The sequence below is a fragment of the Nematolebias whitei genome, chromosome 1 (genome assembly GCF_014905685.2).
Source record: "Nematolebias whitei isolate Nwh7 chromosome 1, NemWhi1, whole genome shotgun sequence".
Lineage (NCBI taxonomy): Eukaryota > Metazoa > Chordata > Actinopteri > Cyprinodontiformes > Rivulidae > Nematolebias > Nematolebias whitei.
This window is the reverse complement of record NC_056498.1, coordinates 64,802,383-64,813,168: the sequence shown is the minus strand read 5'-3', so window position 1 is coordinate 64,813,168 and position 10,786 is coordinate 64,802,383.

Here is a 10,786-nt window from a genome sequence, read left to right as displayed (position 1 = left end):
CCATGTTTCCTGCCTGAATAAATTCAGAACTCAAACAGTCCTCAAGTACTTCACATCTGATTACAGTAATGTGAAAGGTAGATTGTGCTTTTCTTTAATATGCAAAGTTTTTATTTTCTTTACAGGTTGATGTCATTAACTATTTGGAGATAAATTAGACTGGACAAGAGGGAAATCTGACACTCAAACAAATGCATTTGTTGTACATTTTTGCAGTTAATCTGGTTTAAACTCTTCGTGCCTGTTAGCAGAATATCTCATAAAACACTGGATGGATTTTAATGAACCTTTCATTAGGCCTTAGATCTTTCAAGGCCCTTTAACTATTACGACCCCAGGCATTATTCCCTGGGTTCCTGTCTGTGTGCGTGTTTGGATGTTTCAGGTTCCACAGGTAATTGGGAGCTAACTGGAGACAGCTGGCCAAAGCCTCCAGTGGGGTTCATTTAAAGAGTACCTCTTTCAGAGAGAGGCATGTTGGGGGAATTTTATGTAAAGGTCATGGATGTTTTCACTTACTGGATAATTAAATTATTCAATAAGGCAGATCTATCATTTTCCTTTCCTGGTGATAATTTTAGGTTTAGTTAAAAAAAAAAAAAAAAAAAACATTTTTTAGAATATTCTTGCATGCTTCCCCTTTTTTGTTATGGTCTTTGAGCTAGGCCATAACAAAGCTTGTCCAATTGGTGTTACGGTGTTGGTGATATTTTTCAGAACAAACATTGGTAGACAGTATTTCTTTGCTCCTTTATTTGCCTACAGGGAGGATGGTAGAAATTTGAGTAGTATAAACTTTTGGGAAGCTCTCATGGGAAAGATTTATTTATTTGTTTGTGTATTTATTTTTGGATAATTTACTTATTTTTTTTAAATAAAATAGTCTATTTCCCATTTCTCTAACATGCCATGGAGTGTTGGCTAAATTGGATGTACAAATAATAACCAAAATTTCTCCTACATATAACCAACATAGCTCCGTCTTTAAAGATTTGTGTGCCTGCACGTGTTAGTGTGAGGTTGGAGCTGTTGTTTTGGGGGCACAGCCATAGTTTTGAAATGTTGCCAGCCTACTGAACACCTTATCATACTTCTGGTATATAAAGTATAATAATAAAACGTGACCTTACTGGTATACTCAGTGCATAAATAGCCACCAGCCTTGATCTCTGAAGACTAGGGTTGATTTAGGTAGATTAGTAGGCATACAGAGAGGAGTTTAGTTTAATTTGTGGTTGGTTTGGCACATTTATTGTCAACACTTCAGTTCTTTAACTTGTTTTAGCCATACTTTGGTACATGGCTAATTTTGTTGATTATGTCTGTAGGGGAGTTAAATCTTCAGGGGACTCATGTACAGCGACTTTCTTGGATTTCCTACTGAAACATGGTGCACCCTTAAATCGAGAAAGCGGCGTATGCACAAATAAATCCAAATGTATGAAATTGTGCATACACTTGAATCCAAGAGCAACTTCCTTTGTACGTGTGGAAATGAGCGCACATGAGGGAACACCCAACTCATCCATTCACACCTCCATTTAAAAATGCAGATAGATTTAAATATGCCCTACACCTGAGGAATCTCCTCTCTGCACTATCGAAAAGCATGTCTACCTACGGGGGAAAGAAGAACTTCATGGAATGTGAGATGGAGACACTTCTAAATGAGGTAGAGGCGCGTAAAAACATCCTGTTTGGCACGATTTCCTCTGGCATTAGAGCCAAGCACAAAAGGAGTTAGTGGGACAATGTGAGCAAAGCTGTAATTGATGTGGGGTTAGAGCATCGCATACCCTCAGAAAGTAGAAAAAATGATCAGACATATTAGGACATCCACAGACCAAAAACATGCATGTTAGGCTGATTGGTAACTCTAAATTGTTCCTAGGTGTGAGTGAGAGAGTGAATGGTTGTTTGTCTCATTTGTCTCTATGTGTCCATGTGATGGACTTGCAATCTGTCCAGGGTGTACCCCACATCTCGCACGGTGATAGCAGGACATGGGCACCAGTGACTCCCATGACCCAAAAAGGAAGAAGCAGGTAAAGATAATGGATGGATGGATGGATGGATGGATGGATGGATGGATGGATATTAGGACAATTAAAAGAATTTACTCACTAAGAAGCCACCCATCCCACACTGTGCCAGCTTGTCGTCTGTTCCCAACCGTGCTGTTCATTAGAAGTAATGAATCGTGCGTTGAATCAGGCCACCTCACTATAATGCTGGTTAGTTGCCTTTGAGCATCACATACAATTTGCACACTGACTGAATGAAAATGCATCCTGTTAACATGATCATCTTCATCCTGTGATGGTGCTTTTATAGCAATGTGTATGCAGTTGATATCTCCGATTACTTTAGGAAAATCAGCTGTCAATGCAAATTGTGCTTTAATGTCGGCCTGTTCAACTGCATTGTAGGGAATTTGACATACCTGGTTGACATGGATAAATCCATCCAATACACTTAGCATGGCTCAGCTCAGACGGACTCGGTAGTCTGGCACAGTCCTGATTGGTCTGCCAGCTCCCCTGGAATGCCTCAGTTGCTAGGAACCCCACTGTGGTCATACAGGCAGTGTACAGCTCCTCACTGTGTCATGCTCTAAGAGTGGCCGCAGCTTCAAGCACAGTTCCAAAAGGATTGGCCTTGGAAGCCTAAAATGGCTGAGGAGCCAGTCATCACTGTGGATCAGAAAATCCTCTCTGTTTCTAAATACATGCTCTCTGCGTATTGCGCCATTTGCTATATCCTCTAATAAGTCTAAAACCATTGTTGTTTAAAGTATTTTCTGCACCACTTTGCACATGCTTTTATATCCACTCATCTAATTGCATACATGTGAATGTATTGTACGCACATCGTGTGTCTGGTGTGTACAATAATAGTTTTCACATTATCAAGTTTCCCAGTATCACCTCTAAGTATTGCCAATAGACCAGTGACCTAGAAACGTGTAAATCAGCCATGAAGTTGTCAAGAGCCTTTATACATTTCCACTGTCATTTCAATCTTGATACATCTGAAGTTTATCATGAAAGTTTGGTGTATGCCACGTTTTGTGCATATGCACCCTTTGTACATGAGGTACCTGGTCTGACACAAAGAAGTCTGTGATTTTTACTGGACATTCTGTTTATACTTGTGTAGAGCCATGGGCATCAGAAGCATCTGTAATGTGGGGGGGACACTATAGTGTGTGTGTGTGCACACGTGTGTGTGTGCACACACGTGTGTGCGTACGCGTGTACGTGCACCAGTGTACAAAAAAGCAACATTTCATCTAGATTCCTTACTTTAATTCATTTTAAAGCATGTTTGTTTAAAGCATGTTTCTCACTAAGTTTGTGTAAATTCAGCGGTGGGTTTTAAAGACATTTCAACTTTATTGCACCTGAACACCCAACGTCTCTTACACCTGCAGCGTCTTACAGCGTCACAGTTACTGCTAAGATAAGATGCTACAGATGTAGCGCTCCTCTCAAGCATCCTCCTAACATGAATAGTTTATGATCAACACCCCCCCCACACACACACACAGTCAACAACTGCCCGCACTAAGCTCGCTAAATTGGTGAGCGAGCAACACAGAAGTGTCTCCATCTCCTCCACCTGTGAGCGTTTTCTGCCGAGGCAGGAGGAGACGAAGCTGCAGCGGCACCATATAGAGTTTTTCTTTATAGGGCTCTGGTTGGAGGTAACCAGAAAAACCTGGAGTGGAGTTTTAGTGGTTTGAGTATTCTCCTATTGATCAAGTGGAATGGATTTGTTCACAAAGAAAGAGAAACATCGCCAACAGAACTAATGTTTCATAGTAAAAGTGTGAGGGGGGGTCCAAATGAACGTTTTTTTTTTATGTGGGGGACACACGTTTCCTTCACATATAATGGTTGCTACGCCTATGTGTAGACCGCAGAGTTGATCATAGTACTCATGGCTTATAAAACATTTTTAATTTCTGCCATACTGAGGGTCACTGGAAAAAAAAAAAGGCTGCTGGGTATTGAAATCTAAAAAGACTGAATCACAGCTCAAGCCAGCTGCACTTGCTGCCCCAATACTACGTTTCCCATGTTGAAGACTTCAAATAAGCTAGGTGTAGAACTCTCTTCAACAGAAACATTAGATTTGAGTTTATACACACCATTTCTGACACAAGGACACGTTTCATCGGTGGGGAGTGATGTTATGTTACTGTACCTGTTACAGTATTACAGTACATGAGACAGGAGCATAAGATTCATTCATTCTCCCATCAGTTTTACAGTTTTCATACAAGACTGGCATAAGGATTTCTATACCTATGATGGGCATGGACATGTCTGTTTTAATGTTTCAATGCATAAACTTAAGTTGCATTCAGAACTGTTTGATGGGTGTGTGTTCTGCTTTACCTGTTGAGGGTGTCACTGTAATCTTGGGAACTGGGTATATATCAGGTTGTCTGTTGGTATATATCAGCAGCCTGTTGTCAAGCTGGAAGGCTGAGTCCGGCATGGTGTTGTTGTTGTACCATTGTTTCACCACTGAGATATCTGTTGAAGACTTCTTCTTCTTCCAGCTTTTCCCTCTTCAGGGGTCGCCATAGCGAGTCATCCTCCTCCACCTCCCTCTGTCCTCTGCATCCTCTGTCCTCACTCCAGCTACCTTCATGTCCTCTCTAACTGCATCCATATATCTCCTCTTTGGCCTTCCTCTTTGTCTTTTTCCTGGCAGCTGCATTTCGAACATCCTTCTACCAATATACCCACAGTCCCTCCTCTTGACATGCCCAAACCATCTCAGTCTGGCCTCCCTAACTTTATCTCCCAGTTGTTCGACCTGTGCTGTACCTCTGATGATCTCATTCCTAATCTTATCTAGCCTTGTCACTCCTAAGGAGAACCATAACATCTTCATTTCTGCCACTTCCATTTCTTTCTCCTGTCTTTTTGTCAATGTCACTGTCTCCAGACCATACAATATAGCTGGCCTCACCACTGTCTTTTAAACTTTTCTTTTGACCTTTGCTGACACTTTTTTGTCAAAAATCACTCCTGAAACTTTTCTCCATTCACTCCATCCTGCCTGGACTCTCTTTTTTACTTCTTTACCACATTCCCCATTTTCCTGGACAGTAGACCCCAAGTACTTGAAGTCCTGCACCTTTGTGACCTCTGCTCCTTGTAGCCTCACTGTTCCACCGGCCTCCCTCTCATTCAAACACATGTACTCTGTCTTACTACGGCTGACTTTCATTCCTCTTCTTTCAAGTGCATACCTCCACTTCTCCAAGTTCTCTTCCACCTGTTCCCTGTTCTCACCACAGATCACAATGTCATCTGCAAACATCATCATCTATGGGGATTCATGCCTGACCTCATCTGTTAGTTGATCCATCACCAGAGGAAACAAGAAGGGGCTCAGAGCTGACCTTTGATGCAATCTCACCTTCACCTTGAAGCTATCTGTCACTCCTACAGCACATCTCACCAATGTCCTGCTGTCCTCATACATGTCCTGTACCAGTCTAACATATTTTTCTGCCACTCCAGATTTCCTCATGCAATACCACACCTCCTCTCTTGGCACTCTGTCATATGCTTTTTCTAAATCCACAAATTCACAATGGAGTTCTTTCTGACCCTCTCTGTACTTCTTCATCAGCATTCTCAAAGCAAAGATGGCATCTGTGGTGCTCTTTCTTGGCATGAAACCATAATGCTGATCACAGATAGTCACCTCTTGTCTAAGTCTTGCTTCCACAACTCTCTCCCATATCTTCATCGTGTGGCTCATCAACTTAATTCCCCTGTAGTTGCTACAACTCTGTACATCACCCTTGTTCTTAAAAATGGACACCAGCACACTTCTTCTCCATTCCTGAGGCATTTTCTCACCCTCATATATGCCATTGAATATTTGAGTCAAAAACCTCACTGCCATCTCTCCAAGACATTTCCAAACCTCCACTGGTATGTCATCAGGTCCTAGTGCCTTCCCCTTCTTCATTCTTTTCAGAACTTTCCCGACTTCACTCTCACTAATCTTTCCCACTTCCTGGTCCACAGTTTCTATAACCTCTACTCTTCTTTCTTTTTCATTATCTTCATAAATTAGCTCCTCAAAGTACTCCTTCCATCTTTCCGTCACACTCTCCTCACTTGTTAGAACATTACCATTCCTATCTTTAATAAGCCTAACCTGTTGCACATCCTTTCCAGCCTGATCCCTCTGTCTTGCCAATCGGAACAAGCCCTTCTTGCCCTCTTTAGTGTCAAGTCTCACATACAACTCATAGTACGCCCTCTGCTTTGCCTTAGCTACTTCCCTCTTTGCTCTACGTCCCATATCCTTATATTCCTGTCTCCTCTCTTCAGTCCTCTCACTGTCATATTTCTTCTTGGCTAATCTCTTTCTTTGAACGGCGTCCTGCACTTCACTATTCCACCACCATGTTTCCTTATCATCCATTCTCTGTCCAGATGACACATCAAGTACCTTCCTACCTGTCTCTCTAATTACTGTTGCTGTAGAAGTACGGTCATTTGGAAACGCTTTCTTATCACCCAGAGCCATTAACAGCTCCTCTCTGAATTTCTCACAACATTCTTCCTTCTTCCACCATTTGGTCTTCTTCTCTGATTTTACTCTTTTTCTCTTCTTCATAACAACAGTCATTCTACACAGAACCATCCGATGCTGTCTGGCCACGCTCTCCCCTGCCACAACCTTACAGTCCCCAATCTCCCTCAGGTTTCCTCTTCTACACACAATGTAGTTGACCTGCGTACTCCTTCCTCCACTCTTATAGATCACTCTATGTTCCTCCCTCTTTTGGAAATAGGTATTTACTATAGCCATTTCCATTCTCTTGGCAAAATCCACCACCATCTGTCCTTCCTGGTTTATTTCCTTGACACCAAACCTACCCATCACTTCCTCAGCCCCTCTGTTTCCTTCACCAACATGTTCATTCAGGTCTGCTCCGATCACCACTCTCTCCTCCCTGGGAATACTCTCTCTTCATCCAGATCTTTCCAAAATGTATATTTCTCCTCCACATCACATCCAACCTGTGGAGCATATCCACTGATGATGCTTAGCATCAGACCTTCTACCTACAGGCACGTCACCCTATTTGATACTTTCTTCACCTCTACTACATTCTTTACCAACTCCTCCTTCAGGACCTTTCTGGATTTGGGTTCTGTTTATTGCATTGATGATTCAATGCAACAAAACAAACAAATTTAAAAGGTAACAGATCATTGTAATACTTGGTTTATTTACATAATGACTTTAATTGCTGAATATCCAGCCCCTGAGCTACTGGCTTTCAAAAACTGTGGCCCCCCGAGTAGTTTAGTTGAATAGTCCTGCTTTAGAGGGTAAATAATAAATTTAAAAAATTAAATTAAAAAATACTTTATTAATCCCAAAGGGAAATTAAGTGCTGTCGTAGCTCATCATCCTGGTTTTATTCGAGTTGTTAGATGCTGATGGCTGTGGGAAGGAAGGATCTCCTGCAGCGAATCTGAAGGATCTGCCACAGATACCGATCCGTTCACCCAGATCCAGCTTGCTGTCAGATCCGGCTGGCCTCTCGGTCTTCCTGGGCAGCAGGACTGCCTGAATGCTGAACAGAATTCCTCCCTGAGCGATGGTCACTCCTCCCGGCAGTCTGCAGAGCTCCTCGTCACCACGGACAGACAGCTGAAGGTGCCGGGGGAAGATCCTGGTCCTGATGTCACGAGTCGAGTTTCCCACCAGCTCCAGAATCTCGGCAGTCAGGCACTCGAGCACCGCCGTCAGGTTGACAGTAATTTGTCCACGGAGCCTCCTTTTCAACTCATTTGGGAGTTGATGCTGTAGCTGAGGTCTTTCAGCTTTTGAGATGTTAATCAGCTGCTCCTGATTGTTAAAAAAAACCACCTTGTTGCCATGGTTATGCATCATAACAAATGCCCAAAAGTAAAAACTTTTCAGTTAAAATCCTTCCAGCTGCACAGCATCATATACCAGAGGAAATAATCATCTGGAAAAAGTGATTTACATCCAGAAAAAGAAGAATTAAAGTTTCCAAAAGCAATAACAAAGAATGAATGTAACAGAGCTACTCCAACATGCAGCCACCTTGAGCAGCGCAAATCTAGAACTAGGTTCTAGTATAACTATAAATACAGTTTATTCAATTTCCAAAACCTAAACTCAATCTGGAAAAATGTAAAAGATGATAAAGCCCTGCGGCCAGCTTCTTGAGCAGCTGAATACAACAGTGATAAACAGGAAGTACCACATGTTTATCTGTAGGAAGGTAACTGCAAGTGAATCTTCCATTTTCTGTCATAATTACATTGTATGCTTAATGATTAAATAGACATTAATGCTTAAATGTAGTGGTGCTTTGTTTTGTGTGTTTTGTATGTAGATATAGCCATGTTGCAACTTCTGGTTGCATATATTTATGCTTTGTTATGATCAATTAACACTAAACTGATTTTGTACAAAATGTTTGTTAGAGTTTTTCTATTTTATCATTTTAAAATATTTTCTATCTCATTATATTAATATCTGGTTTCACATGTACTGAACAAAAAGTTTATTTCTTAGGATTTAATCTTGTATCTTGGTGTGGGTGTGTGAAAAGTTCTGCTTCTACATCAAGTGGACATTTATCAAGAAACTAATCTGATCAGACACAATCTCCTGAATGTTCTGACCCGTAATCGCTGATAAGATTTTGTTCATGTAAACTTGACCTGTTTCGTGTTCCACTTTTATCTAAATAAATACCAGACTCACCCAGCCAAACGGTAGAGTTCACTTGATATAGTCAGTGGCTCTCCCTTTGCAAAGGTTCTGAGCGCTAAAAACCCATCTCGCTGTGTTGTGTGAAATTATTTTCTTTAAAGGTCAGACAGAAAATTCCTAACAGTGTTTATTGTGTAATATAAAGCAGAGCGCTACATCTGTAGCATCTTAGCTAGCGCATTTGTATTGCACGGCACTAGCTTAGTGCTACTTCTTGTTGTGCCGAGCTCTCTAAAATACTTGTTGAATCAAGTGTTTACTTATATAGGCAAATGTAGATGTTTAACAACTCATTAAAATACACCAGAATGCAGAAAATGGCATCTACTTTATTCAAAATGTTCTGGGGGAGGACCCCCAGAGCCCTCAGGGTGTCTCCCCTCACACACATTACAAATGCTTCTGATGCCAATGGCCACCATGTTGTTCAAGCCAAGAGCCGTTGTCAACACTGGGGGCTGTGTGCTCCTAAAAGTCCGATTCTAGAATCGCCCCTGGTCTCTAGTGGAGTTCATCAAACACTGTTTTAGAGAACTTATGTCCATGTAGGTAAGTTTTGTCCAACACACAGGCACTGAAGATGGAATAAAAAAAACATCAACTGGAAACCTCTTTTGTACATACAGTACATACCATATTGATAACAAGATGAATGAATAGATGAGTAACCATAACTTGCTCTAACTAGCTTCTACATAAATCATACAAGCATATGACAGTAGTTTTTGACTTGTGCAGAACTCATGGTCAACAATGTAACAGCTGAACTAACACAGAACGTACTAGAGTGGACTGAGATGAGGGTGGCTGCCACACAGTGACATAAAGCAAAGTCAAAGTTTCTGTATTTGTCATTCGCACCACATGTGGTGGAACAAAACTGTGTACACAGGGTCCCAGTTACATCCAACAAAAGTATAAATTGTAATGAAAAACAGTAATAAGATCTAAGATGTGAACTAAGAAATATGCTAAACTAAGAACAAGCTAAGCACTAGTAATACAAAAACAATACGCTAAACATATCCACATATGAAGGAAAAATGCCAAACATGTAAGTCACATAAGTTTTGAATAAATTACCAGTACGCTGACGGCACAAGTTTGTCATATGCCAATGCCAGCCAAAGATTTTGAACACAAAATTTTCAGCATATGTAGATGCGTTGCTGAACCATTAGACATCATTTGCAGACATGTGACTGTAGAGAGCTGCCCTTTTCTGATGTCACGTGATTGTTGCAATATGCTCCAACATGCTGTGCACAAGTTACCCATAATACAAACGGTGTGCATACATTTTGCAAGTCACGTTTTTTTTTGTTTTTTTTTATTAACCTTTATTTAACCAGGCAAATCCCACTGAGATCACAGATCTCTTTTGCAAGGAAGACCTGGGCCTGAAGGCAGCCTAACTTGCATGTTTTTGGTCTGACCCGGAGAAAACCCACGCAAGCACGAGAAGAACATGCAAACTCCACAAGACCCCAGGTCCAACCGGGGATTGAACTCAGGACCTTCTTGCTGTGAGGCAACAGTGCTAACCACTGAGCTGTTGTGCTGCCAAGGTACTCATAGAAATTAATTATGTATACGCCACACAGTTTCTCAGCTGGTTTTTGATGTATGTCAACTTATGAGTAATTTACATGTGCATAAATTACCTGCTGCATATATCTTTTACCTAAACTCTCAGCAACATGCCGGCATGCACTGAATTTTGTGCATTAACATAATTATGGGCTGGCCATTGCATATCAGTCTGGTAACAGTTAAACCTTACTTAGGTGACTCCATCTCTCTTTTTTTAAATTTTAAAATTTAAATTTTTAAATTTTTTTGGCACAAGTTACTATGGGACAGGACCTTTACAGAAAAAGAAGTATAGTTTGGTGTGGTAGAAGGTGAGCATCATTTACAACACATACCCTGATAATGTCAACTCCAGATCAGAGCATGAGATGAGCAGAGTCTAAAACTATGA